The sequence below is a fragment of the Triturus cristatus genome, chromosome 6 (assembly GCF_964204655.1).
Source record: "Triturus cristatus chromosome 6, aTriCri1.1, whole genome shotgun sequence".
NCBI lineage: Eukaryota > Metazoa > Chordata > Amphibia > Caudata > Salamandridae > Triturus > Triturus cristatus.
Genome location: NC_140589.1, coordinates 102,564,133 through 102,587,920, shown reverse-complemented (window position 1 = coordinate 102,587,920; position 23,788 = coordinate 102,564,133). Strand labels below are relative to the sequence as shown.

At 50.4% G+C, this 23,788-nt stretch overlaps 1 protein-coding gene across 6 annotated transcripts in view; it reads left to right on the top strand.

Annotated features, from left to right (window-relative positions):
- Nucleotides 1–23,788, top strand: part of TMEM63B (transmembrane protein 63B) — a 417,772-nt gene that overhangs the window by 168,046 nt on the left and 225,938 nt on the right. The window contains exon 1 of one of the 6 annotated variants that reach the window (XM_085610288.1): nt 9,996–10,197. The exons of 4 other annotated variants lie outside the window; for them this stretch is intronic. The gene's annotated coding sequence lies outside the window, so the exon portion shown is untranslated. Of the gene's footprint in view, nt 1–9,995; nt 10,198–23,788 lie in introns of those variants that run through there. One more of the 6 variants, XM_085610284.1, reaches the window with a different exon arrangement.

Here is a 23,788-nt window from a genome sequence, read left to right as displayed (position 1 = left end):
CGGCACAGAAGGTCCTATGCGTGCCTTGAGGGGAGGCGGGGGAGAAGACTGGAGAACTCGAGGGGAGAGATTAGATTGTTTCACTCCAGGCACTTCTGGGGAAGAGCGTGTCCTTAGGGAGGCCTGGGTACAGGGCGTCCTTAGGGAGGCCTGGGGTACCGTACAGGGCGTCCTTAGGGAGGCCTGGGGTACCGGACCATGCGTCCTTAGAGAGGCCTGGGTACAGGGCGTCCTTAGGGAGGCCTGGGGTACCGTACAGGGCGTCCTTAGGGAGGCCTGGGGAACCGGACCATGCGTCCTTAGGGAGGCCTGGGTACAGGGCGTCCTTAGGGAGGCCTGGGTACAGGGAAGCCTGGGTACAGGGCGTCCTTGGGGAGGCCTGGGTTCAGGGCATCCTTAGGGAGGCCTGGGGTACCGGACCATGCGTCCTTAGGGAGGCCTGGGTACAGGGAAGCCTGGGTACAGGGCGTCCTTAGGGAGGTCTGGGTACAGGGTGTCCTTAGGGAGGCCTGGGGTACCGTACAGGGCGTCTTTATTGAGGCCTGGGTACATGGTGTCCTTAGGGATGCCTGGGTACAGGGCGTCCTTAGGGATGCCTGGGTACAGGGTGTCCTTAGGGAGGCCTGGGTACAGTCCTTAGGGAGGCATGAGGTACAGGGCGTCCTTAGGGGGGCCTGGGGTAGAGCGTGTCCTTATGGATGCCTGAGGTACAGGGCGTCCTTAGGGAGGCCTGGGTACAGTCCTTAGGGAGGCCTGTGGTAGAGGGCGTCCTTGGAGAGGCCTGGGGTAGACGGCGTACTTAGAGAGGCCTGGGGTAGACCGCGTCCTTAGGGAGGCCTGAGGTACAGGGCGTTCTTCGGGAGGCCTGTCGTACCGTACAGGGCATCCTTAGGGAGGCCTGGGTACAAGGCATCCTTAGGAGGCCTGGTGTAGACGGCGTCCTTAGGGAGGCCTGAGGTACAGGGCGTCCTTAGGGAGGCCTGCTGTAGAGCGTGTCCTTAGGGAGGCCTGGGGTACCGTACAGGGCGTCCTTCGGGAGGCCTGGGGTACCGTACAGGGCGTCCTTCGGGAGGCCTGGGGTACCGTACAGGGCGTCCTTCGGGAGGCCTGGAGTACCGTACAGGGCGTCCTTAGGGAGGCCTGGGTACAGGGCATCCTTAGGGAGGCCTGGGGTACAGTACAGGGCGTCTTTAGGGAGGTCTGGGTACACGGCGTCCTTATTGGGGCCTGGGGTAGACGGCGTCCTTAGGGAGGCCTGAGGTACAGGGCGTCCTTACGGTAGTCTGGGGTAGACGGCGTCCTTAGGGAGGTCTGAGGTACAGGGCGTCCTTACGGTAGTCTGGGGTAGACGGTGTCCTTAGGGAGGCCTGAGGTACAGGGCGTCCTTTGGGAGGCCTGGGTACAGGGCGTCCTTAGGTAAGCCTGGGGTATCGTACAGGGCGTCCTTAGGGAGGCCTGTGTACACGGCGTCATTAGTGGGGCCTAGGGTAGGCGGAGTCCTTAGGGAGGCCTGAGGTACAGGGCGTCCTTACGGTAGTCTGGGGTAGACGGCGTCCTTAAAATCCTGAGGTACAAGGTGTCCTTAGGGAGGCCTGAGGTAGACGGCGTCGGTAGGGAGGCCTGAGGTACAGGGCAACCTTAGGGAGGCCTGAGGTACAGAGCGTCCTTTGGGAGGCCTGAGGTACAGGGCGTCCTTTGGGAGGCCTGAGGTACAGGGCGTCCTTTGGGAGGCCTGAGGTACAGGGCGTCCTTGGGGAGACCTGGGGTAGACGGCGTCCTTAGTGAGGCCTGAGGTACAGGGCGTCCTTAGGGGGGCCTGGGGTAGAGCGTGTCCTTGGGGAGGCCTGGGGTAGACGGCGTCCTTGGGGAGGCCTGGGGTAGAGGCTGCACCAGCCTGGAAGCAGACGCCTTGCCCTGCCCCTGTGCGCGGTCATGGACCCCAGGCTCATTCTGAGGGAACAAGGGCTCGGTGAAAGGGCTTTACGCGCCGGACGGAGGGCGGGGAAGTGTTTCTGGGAGGCCAGTCCTGCTGCGCCCTGAGGGACATGTGTCGAGAAGAGGTGCCTCTGGGGAGGCCTGGGGTGAAGCACTTCTCTGCCCAGAAGCAAACACCCTGGCCTGACCGTGTGTCGGACACATGTCCCAGTGGCGTAACGAAAGTTGAGGGGGCCCCCCTGCAAAGTACACGAAGGGGGCCCCTTCCCCGGGCCACCACCAACCACTTTTGCAGAGGAGGCCCCCTGGAGCTTGAGGGCCCACCCTGCACCGAGGGGGCTGCGGGGGCTTATCTTACGCCACTGTGAAGATGCCAGAAATGCCTGTTATTACAGTTATGGAGCTATCGCATTAGAAACACAACAGACCTACAACTTCGGGCCATAAGACATCCAATTTAACACCAGGTAAAAAACAGAACATATTCATTTTGCACCGACATAGCAACAATAATTAGCCCATAGTAAGCTTATTCTATTTTGGCCACAGCACAAAAATAGAAAAACATTCTCATGTGCCCCAGCGGTGAGGTCTGTGGGACTGGCAGGTTTTTGTGCCCGGGGAGGTCTGTGGCGCTGGCAGGTTTCTCTGCCTGGGGAGGTCTGTGGGACTGGCAGGTTTTTCTGCCTGGGGAGGTCTGTGGGGCTGGCAGGATTCTGTGCTTGGGGAGGTCTGTGGCGCTGGCAGGTTTCTCTACCCGGGGAGGTCTGTGGGTCTGGCAGGTGTCTCTGCCTGGGGAGGTCTGTGGGACTGGCAGGTTTCTCTGCCTGGGGAGGTCTGTGGGACTGGCAGGTTTCTCTGCCTGGGGAGGACTGTGTGCCTGGCAGGTTTCTGTGCCTGGGGAGGTCTGTGGGGCTGGCAGGATTCTGTGCTTGGGGAGGTCTGTGGGACTGGCAGGTTTCTCTGCCTGGAGAGGTCTGTGGGACTGGCAGGTTCCTCTGCCTGGGGAAGTCTGTGGGACTGGCAGGTTTCTGTAGCCTGCGAGGTCTGTGGGGCTAACAGGTTTCTGTGCCCGGGGAGGTCTGTGGGACTAGCTGGTTTCTGTGCCCGGGGATGTCTATGGGGCTGGCAGGTTTCTCTGCCTAGGGAGGTCTGTGGGACTGACAGGTTTCTCTGCCTGTGGAGGTCTGTGAGGCTGGCAGGATTCTGTGCTTGGGGAGGTCGTGGGGCTGGCAGGTTTCTCTGCCTGGTGAGGTCTGTGGGGATGGCAGATTCTGTGCCTGTGGAGGTCTGTGGGACTGGCAGGATTATTTGCCTGGAGAGGTTTGTGGGACTGGCAGGTTTCTCTTCCTGGGGAGGACTGTGTGCCTGGCAGGTTTCTGTGCCTGGGGAGGTCTGTGGGGCTGGCAGGATTCTGTGCTTGGGGAGTTCTTTGGGGCTGACAAGTTTCTCTGCCTGGAGAGGTCTGTGGGGATGGCAGATTCTCTGCCTGTGGAGGTCTGTGGGACTGGCAGGTTTCTGTGCTTGGGTAGGTCTGTGGGGCTGGTAGGTTTCTGTGCATGGTGAGGTCTGTGGGTCTGGCAGGTTTCTGTGCCCTAGGAGGTCTGTTGGGCTAACACGTTTCTGTGCCTGGGGAGGTCAGTGGGACTGGCTGATTTCTCTGCCTGAGGATGTCTGTGGGACTGGCAGGTTTCTGTGCCTGGGGAGGTCTGTGGGACTGGCAGGTTTCTCTGCCTGGAGAGGTCTGTGGGACTGGCAGGTTCCTCTGCCTGAGGAAGTCTGTGGGACTGGCAGGTTTCTGTACCCTGCGAGGTCTGTGGGGCTAACAGGTTTCTGTGCCCGGGGAGGTCTGTGGGACTAGCTGGTTTCTGTGCCTGGGGAGGTCAGTGGGACTGGCTGATTTCTCTGCCTGAGGATGTCTGTGGGACTGGCAGGTTTCTCTGCCTAGGGAGGTCTGTGGGACTGACAGGTTTCTCTGCCTGTGGAGGTCTGTGGGGCTGGCAGGATTCTGTGCTTGGGGAGGTCGGTGGGGCTGGCAGGTTTCTCTGCCTGGAGAGGTCTGTGGGGATGGCAGATTCTGTGCCTGTGGAGGTCTGTGGAACTGGCAGGATTATTTGCCTGGAGAGGTCTGTGGGACTGGCAGGTTTCTCTGCCTGGGGAGGACTGTGTGCCTGGCAGGTTTCTGTGCCTGGGGAGGTCTGTGGGGCTAACAGGATTCTGTGCTTGGAGAGTTCTGTGGGGCTGGCAAGTTTCTCTGCCTGGAGAGGTCTGTGGGGATGGCAGATTCTCTGCCTGTGGAGGTCTGTGGGGCTGGTAGGTTTCTGTGCATGGTGAGGTCTGTGGGTCTGGCAGGTTTCTGTGCCCGTGGAGGTCTGTTGGACTGGCAGGTTTCTGTGCCCTAGGAGGTCTGTTGGGCTAACACGTTTCTGTGCCTGAGGATGTCTGTGGGACTGGCAGATTTCTGTGCCTGGGGAGCTCTGTGGGACTGGCAGGTTTCTGTGCCTGGGGAGCTCTGTGGGACTGGCAGGTTTCTCTGCCTGGAGAGGTCTGTGGGACTGGCAGGTTCCTCTGCCTGGGGAAGTCAGTGGGACTGGCAGGTTCCTCTGCCTGGGGAAGTCTGTGGGACTGGCAGGTTCCTCTGCCTGGAGAAGTCTGTGGGACTGGCAGGTTCCTCTGCCTTGGGAGGTCTGTGGGGATGGCAGGTTTCTGTGCCTGTGTAGGTCTGTGGGACAGCCAGGTTTATGTGCTTGGGGAGGTCTGTGGGGCTGGTAGATTTCTGTGCCCGGGGAGGTCTGTGGGGCTGGCAGGTTTCTGTGCCAGGGGAGGACTGTGGGGCTGGCTGGTTTCTCTGCCTGGGGAGGTCTGTGAGTCTGCCAGGTTTCTGTGCCCAGAGAGGTCTTTGGGACTGGCAGGTTTCTGTGCCTGGGGAGGTCTGTGGGGCTGGCTGGTTTCTCTGCCCGGGGAGGTCTGTGAGGCTGGCAGGTTTCTGCGCCCGGAGAGGTCTGTGGGGCTGGCAGGTTTCTGTGCCCACAGGTCTGTGGGGATAACAGGTTTCTGTGCCCAGAGAGGTCTGTGGGACTGGCAGGTTTCTGTGCCCAGAGGTCTGTGGGGATAACAGGTTTCTGTGCCCAGAGGTCTGTGGGGATAACAGGTTTCTGTGCCCAGAGAGGTCTGTGGGACTGGCAGGTTTCTCTGCCTGGGGAGGCCTGTGGCACTGGCAGGTTTCTCTGCCTGGAGTGGTCTGTGGAGATGGCAGGTTTCTGTGTTTGGGTAGGTCTGTGAGACTGGCAGGTTTCTGTGCCCATGGAGGTCAATGGAACTGGCAGATTTCTGTGCTTGGGGAGGTCTGTGGGACTGGCAGGTTTCTGTGCCTGGGGAGGTCTGTGGGGCTGGCAGGTTTCTCTGTCTGGGGAGGTCTGTGGGACTGGCAGGTTTCTCTGCCTAGGGAGGTCTGTGGGCCTGGCAGGATTTTGTGATTGGGGAGGTCTGTGGTGCTAGCAGGTTTCTCTGCCTGGAGAGGTCTGTGGGGATGACAGATTCTGTGCCTGTGGAGGTCTGTGGGACTGGCAGGTTTCTGTGCGTGGGGAGGTCTGTGGGCTGAAAGGTTTTTATGCCCGGGGAGGTCTGTGGGACTGGCAGATTTCTGTACCAGGGGAGGTCTGTGGGGCTAGCAAGTTTCTGTGCCTGGGGAGATCTGTGGGACTGGCTGGATTCTCTGCCCGAGGAGGTCTGTGGGACTAGCAGGTTTCTGTCCCCGGGGAGGTCTGTGGGGCTGGCAGGTTTCCCTGCCTGGAGTGGTCTGTGGGGATGGCAGATTCTGTGGATGGAGAGGTCTGTGGGGCTGGCAGGTTTCTCTGCCCGGGGAGGTCTGTGGGACTGGCAGGATTCTCTGCCTGGAGAGGTCTGTGGGACTGGCATGTTTCTCTGCCTGAGTTCTGTGGGACTGGCAGGTTTCTGATCTTGGGGAGGTCTGTGGGGCTAGCAGGTTTCTCTGCTTGGGGAGGTCTGTGGGGCTGGCAGGTTTCTGTGCTTGGGGAGGTCTGTGGGGCTGGTAGGTTTCTGTGCCTGGGGAGGTCTGCGGGGCTGGCTGGTTTCTCTGCCTGGAGAGGTCTGTGAGGCTGGCAGGTTAATGTGCCCGAAGAGGTCTGTGGGACTGGCAGGTTTCTGTGCCCGGAGAGGTCTGTGGGACTGGCAGGTTTCTGTGCCTGTGGAGGTCTGTGGGGCTGGCTGGTTTCTCTGCTTGGGGAGGTCTGTGAGTCTGGCAGGTTTCTGTGCCCGGAGAGGTCTGTGGGGCTGCCAGGTTTCTGTGCCCGGAGAGGTCTGTGGGACTGGCAGGTTTCTGTGCCCGGAGAGGTCTGTGGGGCTGGCAGGTTTCTCTGCCTGGAGATGTCTGTGGGGCTGGCAGGTTTCTGTGCCCGGAGAGATCTGTGGGGCTGGCAGGTTTCTCTGCCTGGAAAGGTCTGTGTGGCTGGCAGGTTTCTGGGGCAGGATGCTGGGTAATCTTGTCACACCCACAAAGTCAGGCATTTGGAGCCATTTATGGACCAGAAACATTGATCCTTTTACTGCTACTGAGCGGAGTACGAGGGTTTCAGGGCGGAAAAGTGCACGGAGCGACCCACAGTTCAAAGGTCGCAAGTTAGGAAGGTTGTGCTGGTGTTATAAAAAAAAGTCCAGAAAGAGAAGAGACTTACACGCGCTGGTGCCTGTTTCCACGGAAGTCACGTGCAACCTCTGATAGAACATGCTTCGTAACGTAGAAAGGCTGTAAATGTTATTTTTTCCTTTCATATCAATGGGGTAGGATTGGTGGCTATTTGCGACAGCAGTAAACAGAGGGGAAGTACATGGTATGCAGTGCCATGAGAATTAAGCTGCAGGTACTCAAATATGCAGCAGGAAAAGGCAAATTATGCGGTCCAATGCAGCACATTTTGCGATACTTATACTTAAATGTTTTAATTTTTGCACCTTTTAAGACTGTGCTGGCAAATGTTTCACCTCAGTCTCAGTTTAACAACCAAACAGCAAAGAGTAACTGAAAGGTGGCCTGTCAATTTTAGCGAAGGGCATTCGACTGTGCAGCAATGTATGTTGCTGTATTTTTGTAACTTTTATCTATTTCAGCTAGAAACCATTTTTTCTGCAAGCTGCAATTTATGTAGCACCACTGCCACCACAGCCCCAATCCTCACCCTCTCTGCCGCAACCCTCCCCCCCACTCCATCCACTCACACCCTGATGTCCAGTTCAGCTGGACCGCCCCTTCAGAACCAACATCACTCGGCAACTAGAAATCAGCGACAAGAAACTGGGTCAGTTTTCGGGGAAGGTGGGTACCACTTTGCCTTGACAAAGTCGGGCGAAACCAGGAAACTTCTCCCAAAGTCACAGAAGAAGGTGTAAATTCATAGGTGAAGGGTACATTTTCTTGTGCCCACAAACTTCAATGACGATTTTTGTGTTTTCTGTAAAATTGCAAATCAACATAAATCGCAGGTGAAACTGATGACACACACTTTCAATCTTTAATGTGTAACATAACCCCCCCCCCCCTCTTTTCCAAACAACCTTCATGTAACAAAGGCGCCCTTCTTTTACTAAATGCCTTCACTCTAAACTGGAGACCTTACGCACACAAGTGGTCGTCTCAATGAATTATGGGTGGGGTGCACTTGTCTGCGGGGGGGGCATAGACTGGGGGAACAGACATGACTCACCCGCGCGGGCTGCAGAAGTCAGGGCAAACAAGGCTAGCCAGAGAAATAATTAAATTATGGCCGGTGTTCGCCGTCGCATGTTACCTCTCAATTGTCACCACTCTGGCCTCTGGGATGCCTCCTCGCTTCACCAGTCAGCAATGCGCGTGACAATTGGTCAACAGCCCCACCCTAAGGGTGAAGAGTAAGACCGCGCAGATGCGGCGGCAGAGACATCTGCACGCTACGCAGTGTGCACCATTATCATTTTTTAAAGATTTTACAATTTAATTTATGAAGAAAAGTCAAGAGCAAGCGTAAGTTACATAACCTACCTATATTAATTAATTACCTATCCCAGATGGTCACAGATGTGTAGTGCTTGCTGGCACCGCCAAGGGGGCCCCTGGAGCGCTAGGGCCTCCCCACAACGCGGGGGCTGCGGGGGCCTGTGTTATGCCCCTGGGGCTTGTGTTACACCCCTGCTTATAATTCCATGCCGCACAATTCAACTATAAATAATTTAACCCTACACCATTCCATACCACATAATTACAATCCTAAAAATACACATATTTCCACTTCACTCCATACCACGTAATTCCACATCACAGAATAACATTCCACATCACAGAATAACATTCCACACAACTTAATACCACTCCCAACCACATAATTACATTCAAAACAACTCAACTACACTTAATTCCACTTCAGCCTATATAATAACACTTCACACAACATATTTACACTCAACTCTAAAACACATAATTACCCTCCACAAAATACAACTCTGCAACATGTTGCATAATTCCACTCCGCATAATTATACACCACACCATGCCACATAATTCCACAATTCATCCCCACACAATTTATCACACAGCATAATAAAACTTTACATAATACCACTCAGCTCCACATAATTAACCTTCACATAATTATGCTCTACTCCATACTCTATACTGCATACATACACTCCACATAAATCCAGTCTATGCCTCGTAGCAACACTCCACATAGCTACACTTCACACCATGCCTCATAATACCACTCAACATAATTTTCCTCACACCGCAACTTTCCACGTCACACAATTCAACTCTACACATTTCCATTCCACGCCACATAATTCACAACAAACTTCATAATTCAGACTAACACAATAAATGCACACACCACATACATCCAATCTACACCACAAAATTTCACATCAAGCTACAATATTTAACAGCACACCACAAAAGTAAACTTCACTACATACCACTCCACAACACAAAATACCATTCCAGATAATCTCACTCCAAGACACACAGTCCACAATACCACACCATGCCACATTATTTCACTACACAGATCCAATCCACGCAACACAATTCCACAACTAACAATTCCAATCCAAACCATACATGTCAACTTGACACCACACACATTCCCTCGCCTCCAAACAGAAAACGCATAGGTAAAATACATTGTCCATTACAACATCAAATGGCTCTAACTCTCACCTTCCAATGCCTCCCAGCAGATCCTGTTTCTGGAGCTGCAAACTTTCTGGCCCAAGTCAGCTCTGTGCTGCCTCAGAGGAGCAGTGCTCTGTGGTAAATGCTGTCTCTGGGGCCCACACCCCCATCCTTTCCCCTGTCAGCTCTCCTCTGTGCTGCCTGCTGTCTCTGGGGCCCCCACCCCCACCCCCATCCTTTACCCTGTCAGCTCTCCGAGTCTCCTCTGTGCTGCCTCCGGAGCCCCCACCCTTTTTATGGGCCTGGCGTGCTCTGACTGAAGAGAAACAATGTAACTTGTTACTTTGTTTCTCTTCAGTCCTGGGTCAGCGAGGCTGCAGATTGCAGCTGCCTTAGAGCTAACCTTCAACAGCTCTCTACCGATGAGCTGAGGGGGCCCCCCTTCATGTACTGAAGACTGGGGGCCCCCCGCACCGCGGGGGCTGCGGGGGTGTTTGTTACGCCCCTGACATGTCCTCAGAAGGATCCTGGGTCCAAGAGGCCGATAAGAGGGCTTTATGCGCCGTGTCTCAGGGAGGCCAGTCCTGCTGCGCCCTGTGGGATGTGTCAAGGAGAGGTGCCCCATGGTCTCCTGGGATTCCCTTGCCTGGATGCAGACGCCCTGGCCTGGCCCTGTGCTGGACATGGACCCAGGCTCACATGGACCCAGGCTCCCTCTGAGGACACATGCAGCCGACAGGAGGGCGTTGCGCGCCGGGCGGGGAGGGTTTTGTGGGAGGCCAGTCCTGCTGCGCCCTCTGGGACACGTGTCACGCGGTATGCCCGGTGGGTGCCAGCCTGCGGCGGGTCAGGTGGTATTACTTTCGGATGGGTGGCAAGCGCGGGAGGAGGGACTGCCCTGGCCCGGAAGTGGCCGCAGCCCGGCGCTGCCCGTGCCGTCGCTCCGGCCACAATGGGGGCCTTGAATGAGGGGCGCCGGCCCATTGCTCCCCACGTGACGCCGGGGTCCGTGGCCGCCAATACTGATGAGAGGCGGCAGGCGGGACCAGAGTCCTCTGTCCGGAGGGCTCCTGACCCAGCGGCAGTGCCCGCAGGCACCGGTAGGTACCGACCACCCCGCACTGATGGGCGGGGTGCCAGGAGGGCTAGGTATATCTAATGATCAGTGGCGGGGGTTATTCTGTGGCACCGACATCCGGCTACATAGATAATGTGCTTGCCTCTGATTGGATTTATGATACATATTTGATATAGTTATAAATAACCGAATAATATCAGCGCCGGCAGGTGCCAACCGGGCTCTGCGCTAGAACATATGACGTGTATTTGTAAAGCGCACGGATCACCCCAGAGTATCAAGGCGCTGAATAATAGATGTCTATTGTTACTCAACTTAGTGGTACTCGTTTGATCGCCCTTGGAAGGATACATTCATGGCTGGATGGTGCCTGGATGCAAACATCCGTGCGTTTATATAGCAGACTTCGGGGAGCCAGCCTTCTTTCTGCCAGTTCGTTTGCTGCTGGAAAGGTTCTTTTCTGGGGGGGTGTGGGGGAGCAAGGGGGGGGGGGGAAGGGTTGCGGTTCCTCCTTCCCCATAAAAGATGCGCGAGACATATGAGGATTTCCAAGAATAACAGATTTATTTTTGGGGGTTCTTGATCACTCCTCGGACTCTGCCCACGCCTGGCAGTGTACCCCATATGTGCCTTTGCAAAGGATACAGTAGGCAAAGCCACCCGACGGCCTTCGCAGAGCGAGTGCCGAAATAGAAGTGACAGATCACCTACACGCGGGTGACTGGCAGCCGCTAAGATAGGCCGCCGGGTCCTGCCCCTGCTGCAGGTACCATTATAAAACTCGGGTCCCACATTCCCTTCATAATAAGATAGCTTGGTGGGTGTGTGCCTGTGTCACAGATGTGCGACCACCTGCGAGGCGCCTTCCGCTCACAGTGAGGTAGATATTAGGCCTGGGTGAAAATTTCCGTTCCGTTCCACTCGTGGAAGTTATGAAGTTTTGGCATTTCCGCGGAGAATGCGGAGATGTCGAAGCTTCCACGATCCGCTGCGAAAGCGGAAGTATTTTGTTGTTCGCGCTTTAAAAATGCATTTTTGCGCCCGCGGTAGCGACTTACCAGATCCCTTGCGTTCGGCGACAAGTTTTCCTATCCGTTCGCGTGTGTCACGAGAGTTTGCGATTGCGAACACGTCATTCGACCCGGAACAGGAAATAAGCATCGCGGGCAAGATGGCCGCGCCCATTAGCGACCGCATGGGCAAGTTAGAGATATATTTCCCCGCGAGCACGCAAAAACACATCGCAAATGGGTGGGAAAATCAATCTCCGCGTCTTTGCGAAAGTTCCGCGTGCTCGCAGAGATTTATAGCAATTTCGCGATAATTTGCGTAGGGCAACTACGCTATTCCGCCCACCCCTAGTAGATATGTGGGTGGGAATTAGTTTTCTAACTGTCGGTTATCTGTTTATAACCTGTGGTCATTTACAGTAGTTAATCAAAAAAAGAAGAGGGGGACCAGGAGCTGGTTATGGTCCAATGTCCGTGCTCCACTCATGACAGTTAAATCAATGAGGACATTGTTCCCTGTTGGCGGTGAAACAAAAATAACGATCACGAGCAGGTGATCGTCATTTACAGTAGGACAGCTCAGTGGGTTGAGATATGGCTGCAGGACCGTGTTTCTGCCGCTGACAAGCTCGGCTCGCATTGAGATAGTCCTGTGAGGATTAGTTTATAAAACACGTTTCACTCGGTGTGATGGATGGCTGGGCACGGGGGGGCGAGGGGGCACGGCGTCCTGCCAAGCCTTCTGGTGACGGTGGCAGCGTCGGTTTTTGGTGAAGGCCACATTCACGGGAGGGACTGAGGGGGTCTGAGGAGTGTATTTGTGGACTTGGGGTAGTACTTCCACCATACAGCTGCCATCAAGAGTTAAGGTAGCTCAGTGGGCTGAGCACCAGCTGCGGAGGACTGTGCGGGCTGCTCTTGTGTTTGAGTCCGGTAACTGCAGGTCGCCGGTTTGAGCCCTTTAAAGGCTGATAGACAGTGTCACATCGGAGTGACTTACATCAGTATTATTTTGTGGGCAGAAACGCCACATACACAACAGATTCACCCTTCTGAGGACCCCCAGCCAGACCGAAGGACAAACCTCAAAAGCCACGGGGGGCGATGCTGCTGCCCTTACATACGTAAGCAGTATATGCCTACCTGAGCACTCGTCACTGCCACCCTACATTTCTTACATACGTGATGAGCAGTAGCATACACTCTGGGGGTCATTTATTGGATGGAATATTTTCTAATAATAACCATCTAGAATGCCTTCCACCAATGCCAATTGTCTGGTCGCACCATAAAGCTGTTATGTTTTCATTTCCGGTACAAAATCCCCATCAAAGAATTCAATAAACAGGCAGCGGAAAATGGTCCGACCTTGGAATAAGTTGGATGTGGGCGTGCTTCAATCTGCTTTAGCTCAAAACGCCCCACTACCCTTCGAAGACCCAAATGAAGCTGTGGCTGCATTTGAGGACTGGCTGAGGAAACCAATAGACAAAGGTCTACCAGCTAAATGCATGTCTAGCCGTAGTCCCAGACCTACTGAACAGCTTAGGACACGATCGTCATCTGGAAAGGAGGGGGAGACTGTCACTCGATCCGGAGAATAAAGCCAACTATAAATTAGCCTTACTTGAGTATAAAAAACTCATCAGTAAAGAAAATCTAGCTATTTCACTACGGCCACACTGACAGCAAATAAATTGTCAAAGGAACTTTTCTTGACAGTAAAACAATTAGTCAAATACACTGAGGTTGCTGAGTCACCCAAAACCCAGGCATTCTGCGACAGGGTGGCTACGTTTTTCCACGATAAAGTTAAGGAGGTTTACGACAGTTTCGCCAAACCCAGAGTTCAAGAAATAGCTGCCTTTTCAGTGGCTTCAGCCAGACTTGGGACTGCCGATACCGCGCCAGGCACCCGCGCTGATTGTAGCGATCCTCCTGAATTATGTACTTTTCCGCCGCTGACAACGGAAGCAACAATAAACTTGCTAATATCCACCTAATCAGGTTCTCCACTGGACCTATGCCCTCCAAAAATCTTTCATCTTTTACCTGAGATTTTTGCGTCTCACTTGATGCCTATTTTTAATCAAATGTTCTCCTCTGGCAGATTCCCCACCAGCGGGAAGGTATCCTCCCTGCTCCCCCTTTTAAAAAACAAACAAATCATGATGATACTGATCCTAAGAACTACCTCCCGATCTCCAGACTTCCGCTACCAGCGAAAATGGCGGAGAAAGCCATGAATAATATTCTATCAGAATATATTGAACGGAATGATTTGTTTGACACTCAATTCGGGTTTCGAAAACATCACAGTACCGAATTGGCATTGATCACAGCTTCAGAAATGATTAGGCAAACCGTCGACTCGGGGGGCAGTGCAGTACTTGTGCTGCTTGACCTCTCGGAGGCGTTTGACACGGTGAACCATCAGAAACTCCTGGAAGTTCCAAAGGGAATCGGCGTCAAAGGGAATGCACTTACCCTACTTGAATCGTTCTTGTCGGATAGGGAAAAATTTGTGGCTTTAGATAACCTCAGATCACCCAATTTTACATTGCCATGTGAGGTGTCACAGGGATCCTCCCTGAGCCCCACTCTTTTTAATATTTATGTTGCACCACTGGCGAAACTGATCAGGTCCTTAGGGTTTTCTGCTATTTCGTATGCAGACGATACGCAGATTATCGTCTCAGTGTCAGGATCCCCCACTGACACTTTGAAACAGTTCCATTCCCGCCTCCGTCAGGTTGGGGAATGGATGGCTACTAATTGTTTAACCCCTTCGGTGCTCATGACGGAACGGGTCCGTCATGAGCGTCGGTTGAGCTGTGCTCATGACGGAACCGTTCCGTCATGACCACGCCCGCGCAAGAAACGGTCAGCACTCAGCGGGAATCGGCGCCGCATCGAAGGGGTTAAAACTTAACTCCAGCAAGACGGAAGTTTTACTTTTTGGTGCTCACACTAACTTCTGGTCACCTGATCTCTGGCCCCTGGAATTGGGGCCACTACCAACGCCAGTGACCAACGTTAAGAACCTGGGAGTCACTTTTGATTCCAAAGCTTCATTTGAATACCACGTCAATCAGGTTACCTCCCTCTCTTTCTATACGTTAAAAATTCTACGAAAAATCCTCCCATTCATCCTAGCTGAGCTCCGTAAATTAGTGGTTTCAGCACTTGTCCTCTCAAGGGCCGACTACTGCAATGGGCTCTTTTTTTTAAACAAATTTTTATTGACATTTTCAGGTTTATTATGCTGTACAGTATACAGACCTTTCAATCAATTGGGCCGTATAGTACAGTATTCGGTGTCACATATCATTTTCGAAGACAGGAGGATAATTGGTAAGAAAAGACAAAAGGAACGATTTGTGAACCCTATGGACCCTGATAGTGAATATGTCACTTGAACTGGGGTATAACACAGGAAAAACTAGGGGATGGGCATGGATTTTCACGTCCGGGCCTCTCAGACTAATGCTCGGACAGACGTGTGGGTGTGGCGCCCCGATGAATTGCGATTGAACCGACTCTTAGGCCCGACCGGCTGCTGCAATGGGCTCTTTATCGACCTGCGGAAGAAATGCCTCGCTAAACTGCAGGTTGTGCAGAATGCGGCGGCCAGGCTCCTGTTGAGCATCCCAGGACACAAATCTGTGTCAGTGGCACTCAAGGATCTACACTGGCTGCCAATGAAGAGACGTATAGAGTTTAAGGCTCTCTGAATTGTCTTTAAGACCACACAGGACATTGGACCAGGTTTTTTAAAATGGAATTCGATACCCTACGGCCCAGCGCGCAATCTTTTCTCATCCTCTGCACATGATCTTGTTGTTCCCAGGGTGAAAAAATGCTCCTGGGGCAATAAAACGGAAACAGGAGACGCATCTGTTGGCTTTCAGGGAGGCGTTAAAGGCTTGGTAGTTTAGTCTTTAAAGTCCCTGCGAACCCCTTAGCCGAAATCCTGTCTCAATGAGCAAGCGCCTTGACACCCTTGGGAGATTGTTCGTGCTCTATAAATCGCCATTTCATTTAATTTCATTTCAGTTTGCCTACCTGAGCACTCTTCACTGCCACCCTACATACATGAGCGGTATTCCTATCTGAGCACTCGTCACTGCCACCCTACATACATGAGCAGCATTCCTATCTCTTCACTGCCACCCTACATACATGAGCAGTATACCTATCTCTTCACTGCCACCCTACATACATGAGCAGTATACCTATCTCTTCACTGCCACCCTACATACATGAGCAGTATACCTATCTCTTCACTGCCACCCTACATACATGAGCAGTATTCCTATCTGAACTCTCTTCACTGCCACCCTTCATTTTATACATATGTTAGCAGTTCGCCTACCTGAGCACTCTTTGCTGCCACCCTACATTTCTTACATACCTTAGAAGTAGCATGCCTACTTGAGCACTCATCACTGCCACTCTACATTTCTTACATATGAAAAGTATTATGCCTATGTGAGTACTCACTGCCACCCAACATGTCTTACATACATGAGAAGCAGTGTGCCTACCTGAGCACTCTTCACTGCCACCCTACATTACTTACATACGTGAGAAGCAGTATGCCTACGTGAGCACTCGCTGCCACCCTACATGTCTTACATACATGCGCAGTATGCCTATCTCAGCACTCCTCACTTCCACCCTACATTATTTACATACGTGAGGAGCAGTATGCCTACGTGAGCACTCACTGCCACCCTACATGTGTTACATTCGTGAGGAGCAGTATGCCTACCTGTGCACTCACTGTCACCCTACATTTCTTACATTCGTGAGGAGCAGTGCACCTATCTGAGCATTCGTCACTGCCACCTTATGTCTTACATACATGAACAGTATGCCTACCTGTGCACTTACTGCCACCCTACATTTCTTACATACGTGAGGAGCAGTATGCCCACCTGAGCACTCTTCACTGCCACTCTACATTTCTTACATATTAAAAGCAGTATGCCTACCTGAGCACTCACTGCCACCCTACATGTCTTACATACGTGAGTAGCAGTATGCCTACCTGAGCACTCTTCACTGCCACCCATTTCTTGCATGTGGGAATGCTGCCACCTAGTGCACGTTATAAAAACATGGCCAAAAGCGATAGCATAGTGAGGCCAAAGGAGCATGTGCAGTCTAGTCTCCATGTGCCCCTCGCCTCCCATGCTTCAGGATCATGTCTCGCCTCTTGTTTGCATTTATTTCTGGCCATAATGAACCCAAAATGAATGGGACCATACACTCCCTAAAAGAGGCATTGCTGAGTGCAAGGAATTTATTGGAGCGGCTGCATGTGCAGTACTCCCAGGGCACAAGTCCTAAAAAAAGAAGCGGGGCCGACTAACCTAGTTAGGCAGTATGCAAGTGACATCACGGCGCATGACATCACACATGGCATCACAGGAATTGACATCATAGAAAGTGGCATCGCAAGCCACGACTGTACAGGAAGTGGCATCACAAGAAGTGACATCAGATCTAAAGCCCTCACATGTATGTGTAGCATGTCTATCATGTGTAAGTTTGAGCGCATTGCGAGGATAAATAGCACAGCGAGCTATGGAAGATGATGTGTGACTTCTACACCTTGTAATCCCCCAGTTTTATGTAACACATCCTGTACATTCATTCACAAACATATATGATTTATTATACATGTAATATGCACATGCTGATGTAAAGCGCTCTGACACCCTGCATTGGAATGAGTAGGGCTATACAAGAAACAATAGTGGTAATTAAATTATTTCAACGCCTCCTCAGAGGAAGTAAGCTCTGTATAAATGCAATTTGCTTTGTGTAAATACTGGGGAGGACCAACCCTTCTGATATTCTCGCAGTGCACGCATTTCTCCTAAACAGAGACTGAACAAAGTGAAAAGTTGCCTCTCTATTATGTGTGAAATGCTAACAAGGTGTGAGCCTTTGTTTCCCCATCGCTTCATTTGCATCAGGTGTGGGGCTTCTTGCTGCTCCCAGCCAAGGGACTGGCACAAAAGGAGGCCTGATGACCCCTCAAATTCGGCCTTTGTGATGGGCCCAGCAGGAGTCTTAAATAAGAAAGCCCTATTCTGTCTCTGCCTGCAGAAGGAATGCAGACACTGTGCAGGCGCTGCTGAAAGTGTCCCGGTGTTTGGAAATTACACCGGGACGAGTTCGGCACATTATTCAGTGGGGCCCAAATTCTTGGCAGGGTGGTGGTCACCCTGTGAAAAAAGTGGGTGGATGCGACTCGTGCCCTGAGTACTCCCCAAAGACTCAGGTCTGATAATAATGATAACTTGTGTTTTTTTTTGTATAACACTTCATACCATACACCTGCAGTTTCTAAGCACTGTAAATAATACATTACCACCTATTCATGGTAGTTCATTTACCAACCATCGAGAGGATGGAAGACTGAGTCAGCCCTGCTGGGAATGGAGTTCGTGGACTGTCGGCCGCCGCTTTGTTCAACTGGCAGGCGTTCAGCTCACTTAGCTATCCCTGCATCTCTGCGTCTGCAGGAGTCCTGATCGATGCCGGATGCCGCCAAGGCATCAGTGGGCAGACATCCCTGCCATTAGAAGAGCGCTGCCCATGTGCCAAGCAGCTGACGGGCATCCTTCTGTGGACCTCGGATGAAGCTGCCAGACTGGGACTATGGGTCAGATCTCAGCCCCATCTCCAATGAAAGAGACAGAGTGATGGGTGGACATGCCTCGCCTTAGTACAAAAAGACAGTAATGATACTGTGACACAATCACTCAATACAAAGAAGACAGAAAGAATAATAACTGGTTATTGTTGGGAATTGATGCAGCTTTTGAGCTTAGTAATAAAGAACTTGAACTCACTGCCGGGATGGAAAGGAAAGTCCACGAGGGCCCTGCCATTCCCGAGGCAAAGTCAATAAGACAATCATTGAGTTCGATGAAATAGGGCATAAGAAGAACAAGAACAAAGTTCAAAGGGACACCACTAATCCAAGCCAAAAAAAGAGCGCTTCCTTGCTCGGCTGGTGAATTTTATACACAACCGGAACAGTACTGTGAGAATTACCAACCTTGGGGCCGTTTCAGTGGACAACAGCGGTCACTGTTCCTGAATCCTCCGCTGGTTCAGTCGGGGACTCCGGCGCCGGCGAAGGGCCAAGGGCTGGTCCTCAAACACCAGGTTATCCCCATTTATAAGGACGGCGCGGTCGGGCAGGGGGAGGGGCACACCCCAACAATGGAATTTCCAGCCAGGGGAGGGACAAACTTGCAGGAAACTTTACCAGTGGGGTCCCCCCAAATAGCAGATGTATCTATTAAGATACAGATTCTGCCCTGAACCCCATTTTTACCTTGTCTGAGCATGTCCTTTCCTCGACAGAAATAACATCACTGAGTAAGGGGAAGCGTTTTGTGCCTAAGGAGGTGATCAACTTTGTCAATATTCAAATGGAATTGCTACAATTCTTTCGAAAGTTCAGCTTAAAAGCCTTCTTTTTGGACAATTGTTCCCCATAAAAAAAACAATGCGAGTACATTCCCTACAACATTCCACTTGACGAAAGACGGGCCCTTCTGACAATGAAAAACAATAAGGATCCAACTATCAAGCCCTCTGATAAAGGCGGGGGGATTGTGGTCCAACACACAACGTCTTACAAAGCCGAAGTTCAACGGCAACTCTCTAACCATAATCATTATACCCTATTGAGATCTAACCCTTTATCTGAGATCCAAAAATAGATTTTTGATATTACCTCTAAGGCAAAGAATTCTGACTTTTAAGTTCACGTGAATTTTAATATATAAACACAGAAGCTCCAAGGACTCCTGTACTGTGCCCAAAGTACACAAGCATCTATCATGCCTCCTGGTAGACCTAATGTATCTGGGTGGGGTTCGGCTCTTGGTGTTCTCATTCAGGATTTTGCCAAAAACTCCGAAAGCTTTGTTCGTGACAGTAGCGACATGATGGTACAGATTGAGGGCATTGACTTTGGTCCAGCTGGGGAGTTGTTGGTGTGTTGGACATTGAGTCCTTGTGCACTAATATTCCCCAGCTGGAAGGAATTGAGGTGGTGAGGGAGGCGCTAAACACAAGACCTGGTCCAGTAGTTTTCCCAACCAAATTCATTTTTGATCTTTTGACAACTTCATTGACTTACAACTATTTCGAGTTCGATGGGCAGTATTATCCAGACATTAAGGGGGCATTTATGGGAGTTTCTTACGCCCCAAATTGTGCCACACTGTGGCTAATTTAGAAAAGGAAACCATATATGACAACTATGGGAAGCCTTTTTTCGACTATGTGCTCTATTGGAGGCGCTACATTAACGATATTTTTTCATTTGGATAGGTAACAGTTTATCCTTAGCCACCTTCTTTGAATGGTTGAACTCACCAGATTTGAACTTTAGCTCCCACTCCAGTAACAAAATGATTGTCTTTTTAGATCTTACAATCGTGCCCCATGATGGTGGGTCAGCAACCAAACTTTATCCTAAACCTACGGCTCGTAACACCTTATTCCAGTACAAGAGCCATCACTTAAAGGGTTTGGAGGATGGGCTCCCGTTCGGACAGTTTCTTCGAAATAGAAGAAATTGTAAATTTAGAAGTGATTACTTCCATGAAGCTAGCTTTATAACCGAAAAACTGGAGAATCGTGGGTACCCATATTGCCTAATCAAGGGATCTTTATATAGGGCATGGTAAAACCATTGCACTTCCCCTCCTAAAAAAAACAATGGAGAGGGTGGTATGTGTGACTACCTTTTGCCTTGACCACAATTGTAAAGAAACATTGGGCTTTGATTCAATCTGTTGGTATCTCCGATGACCTGCCTCTGGTTTCATTCAAGAGGGGGCGTAACATACAGGATCATTTAATGCGTGCCTCCTTATCTAAAACCATTTCCCCTGATTTGGCCTCTTCGTGGGGCCTCAACAAGATAATTGGCCATTTTAAATGTGGAAACTGCGTTTGTGACCCCACCACTAATACCACACAGTTCTCACCACTAATACCACACAGTTCTCACCACTAATACCACACAGTTCCTACTAATAATACCACTCAGTTTCTACATGCGAACACTGTTCACAGTTTAAGAGACCATACCAATTGCAAGGCCCAGAATGTCGTTTACGCAATCTGGTGTCCCTGCAATTTCATCTACATGAGACCGACAACTCAAAAAGTTACGTCTCGTCTATCACAACATAAGAGTCGCATACGTTGTAGAACTCTTAATGCCCTTTGGTGTCACATTTCCTAGAACACAACCACTCTGAATGAAATCAGATGGCCGATCATTCAACAGACACGGAAACCACCCTGGGGTGGGGACATCCGAATGGTGCTGAAAAGAGCCGAACCTCGTTGGATCTTGAAATGTGATCGCATTAATAAAGGTCTCAACACATTGGAGGAATGTAGTTCTGTTGTTCTGCACTAAAGTTTTTCGACTGAAAACACTCTTTAACTGCAAATATATCTCTGCTCCCAAGTCTTCTGTATGCCGACAATATATACCATGGGTAGACATTTTAATAAAGGGCCCCGGAGTGTATTAAACTGTCATAAGTATTGTTTCTCATTGTGTATATATATATATATATAGGCGTGAGACTATGACATGTCATATACCCTGTATGTATACTGCTCTCAGCTAAGGACCACTCAATTATTCTCATTAATGAGCCTAACGTGACACCACTATATGGCAAATGAAGTTTAATATTGGTCTCTATTTCTTGACTTCTTTTACTACGCAGGACTAGTTTCCTAACCGCACGCTCACTAGTTAACAATAGTGCACGAGTGAGCATGTTCCCTTTTTGCTATCAGTTCTCCCCTGGCTTAGTTTGTCTTGTAATCGTGTTATCCTTGTGTTGCAGGGTCCATGGAAGATACGTTGGCCGAGAGGTTTTGACCTATTTTGATTAAGACTTTACAAGGAGCCTTATTCACTAATAATGAATTTCTTGGTGTCAGGGGTGCACTATATAATATCTTGGTTTATTATGCACCCAGGGTATGTCTTTGAGCACTCTTCTCTTCATTGGCAAAATTAACTTATTTTTTATCATACAATGAAGTCACATACGTTTGGTGATGGTTTTCATTACCATCTTTTCAGAGCTAATACAGTATGCATGACAGTCAGTTTTTTGTTTTGGGTTTTGCTCAATTCTATTGACTTGGCCTCTGTTCAAGCAGCTTGTTTTGGCGCCCCTACAACTTCAGTTGCGCCCAGCGTTTGTTTTATGCCCTGAGGATGACCTAATGAATCAAAGTCGAAACGCCATTGACCCCTTCCTTTGGCACATGAAGAGAAAGTATATACTGCATCTTGTTCCTGTCACTAGACGGACCTATTTGTATATTCTTTTCCCTGTGTCATTGTCTCTTGTCAACACTGTAATTTGTATTTCTATTTGTATGTTTTGTGTAACCGTGTGAGCATCAATTATACATCATATATATTGTATTTTTCTATTATCCGTGTTATCTATGAATTCTTTGCAATAACAAGTGAATTTCCAAATAATTGTTGTGGGTACCTTATCATTTTTTCTCTGGTTTATTTGTATTGAATGATTGTGTCACAGCATCGTTACTGTCTTTCGTATAATTCACCTACCGGAACAGTTGTAGTGTTGTGTATTGGCCCCAGCTTCTGGAGAATAGGGCTGCCCATTTTTGTTGTAATGATCTTAGCTAGTGGCACAGGCATTGTGTGTTGACAGGGCCATTAGAAACACAGACGATATGTATTATAATCAGTCTTGGCATGCCCCACCCCCTCCACACAGGGCGTTGTGCCTGGTGCCACCAGCATTCTGAATCATTTCACCATGTAATGTGGGATTGTCTTTGCTTTTAGCATATTAATAGTTCAACACACATGTTTTCTAGTGTGGCTGCCCTTATAGAAGGGACCCAACCATATGCAAATCAGCCTCGCTCCTGCTGCAAGAGGCACTCGGTGCTGGAGAGTTCCTATCACCTGATTTCTAGGACATCTTTTTTTAGATCAATGACAAATGTTTTTATGTTTTTTCGTCCTCCGGACCAGCGGGCCCAAACTCCTGTAGCACAAACTATTTAGCTGTCAGTATACAGTTCCACATTATGGGTCTGTGAAGAGTATTTACTGCCCCTAAGACAAGGTCATTATCCGCCCGCATAAGGTGTTACAACTTATATATCTTTAGCATTAGAAGACGTGCTCTGCCATCTGCTGTGAGCCCAGCTTGAACCGCTGACACTATAAAGGTGTGTACACGTTTGCACAATGTATTGATGAGAGGCTATTTTTAATCCTGCCTGGATGCCTCCTGAGTTTATGCAAATGCGTGCTTAATTGTTTGCTTTCTACGTGAAATGTAAACAAAAAATTGCAACTTGATAACAAAGTTTTGCTTGCCTATTGTGTAACTTTAAATAGTGTGTATCGTAGGTATCACACAGTAAAATGCGTTTGATGCTTACAAATATTTAAACAAAATGATTAGTAACGGAGAGTAAGTGTTAAGCCATTATGGGCAACATGAAAAGACATCCAGGGACTGATTCTTCCAGAAAGTCTCCCACGTGCATTCACAGAGTTTACAGCAGCTGGCCTGGAACCAAGACAGCCAGCAAACCTGTGTAAGCGCCATCTCACAAGCCTGTAGGTGCTCCTGTGAACATGTGCAGAGTGGCGGCCAGTGCACCTCCCTCCACCTCTTTGGTTCTCCACCATGGAGTGCGTTTTATTTCTACCCCGGTCATGAGTACATTTCCAGCTTTTGAAAGTGTAGAAAGAGATTGGTGAGGTGTTGGTGAATACTGTACGCCTGTTAGTTTGTGGGTGTGCATTCCAACTATGGGACCATGGGACTGTGCTTCCAGGTCCTGTATGTCAGTTGGTGAGGTGTTGGTGAATACTGTACGCCTGTTAGTTTGTGGGTGTGCATTCCAACTATGGGACCATGGGACTGTGCTTCCAGGTCCTGTATGTCAGTTGGTGAGGTGTTGGTGAATACTGTAAAGCCTGTTAGTTTCTGGGTGTGCATTCCAACTATGGGACCATGGGACTGTGCTTCCAGGTCCTGTATGTCAGTTGGTGAGGTGTTGGTGAATACTGTAAAGCCTGTTAGTGTGTGGGTGTGCATTCCAACTATGGGACCATGGGACTGTGCTTCCAGGTCCTGTATGTCAGTTGGTGAGGTGTTGGTGAATACTGTAAAGCCTGTTAGTTTCTGGGTGTGCATTCCAACTATGGGACCATGGGACTGTGCTTCCAGGTCCTGTATGTCAGTTGGTGAGGTGTTGGTGAATACTGTAAAGCCTGTTAGTGTGTGGGTGTGCATTCCAACTATGGGACCATGGGACTGTGCTTCCAGGTCCTGTATGTCAGTTGGTGAGGTGTTGGTGAATACTGTAAAGCCTGTTAGTTTCTGGGTGTGCATTCCAACTATGGGACCATGGGACTGTGCTTCCAGGTCCTGTATGTCAGTTGGTGAGGTGTTGGTGAATACTGTAAAGCCTGTTAGTTTCTGGGTGTGCATTCCAACTATGGGACCATGGGACTGTGCTTCCAGG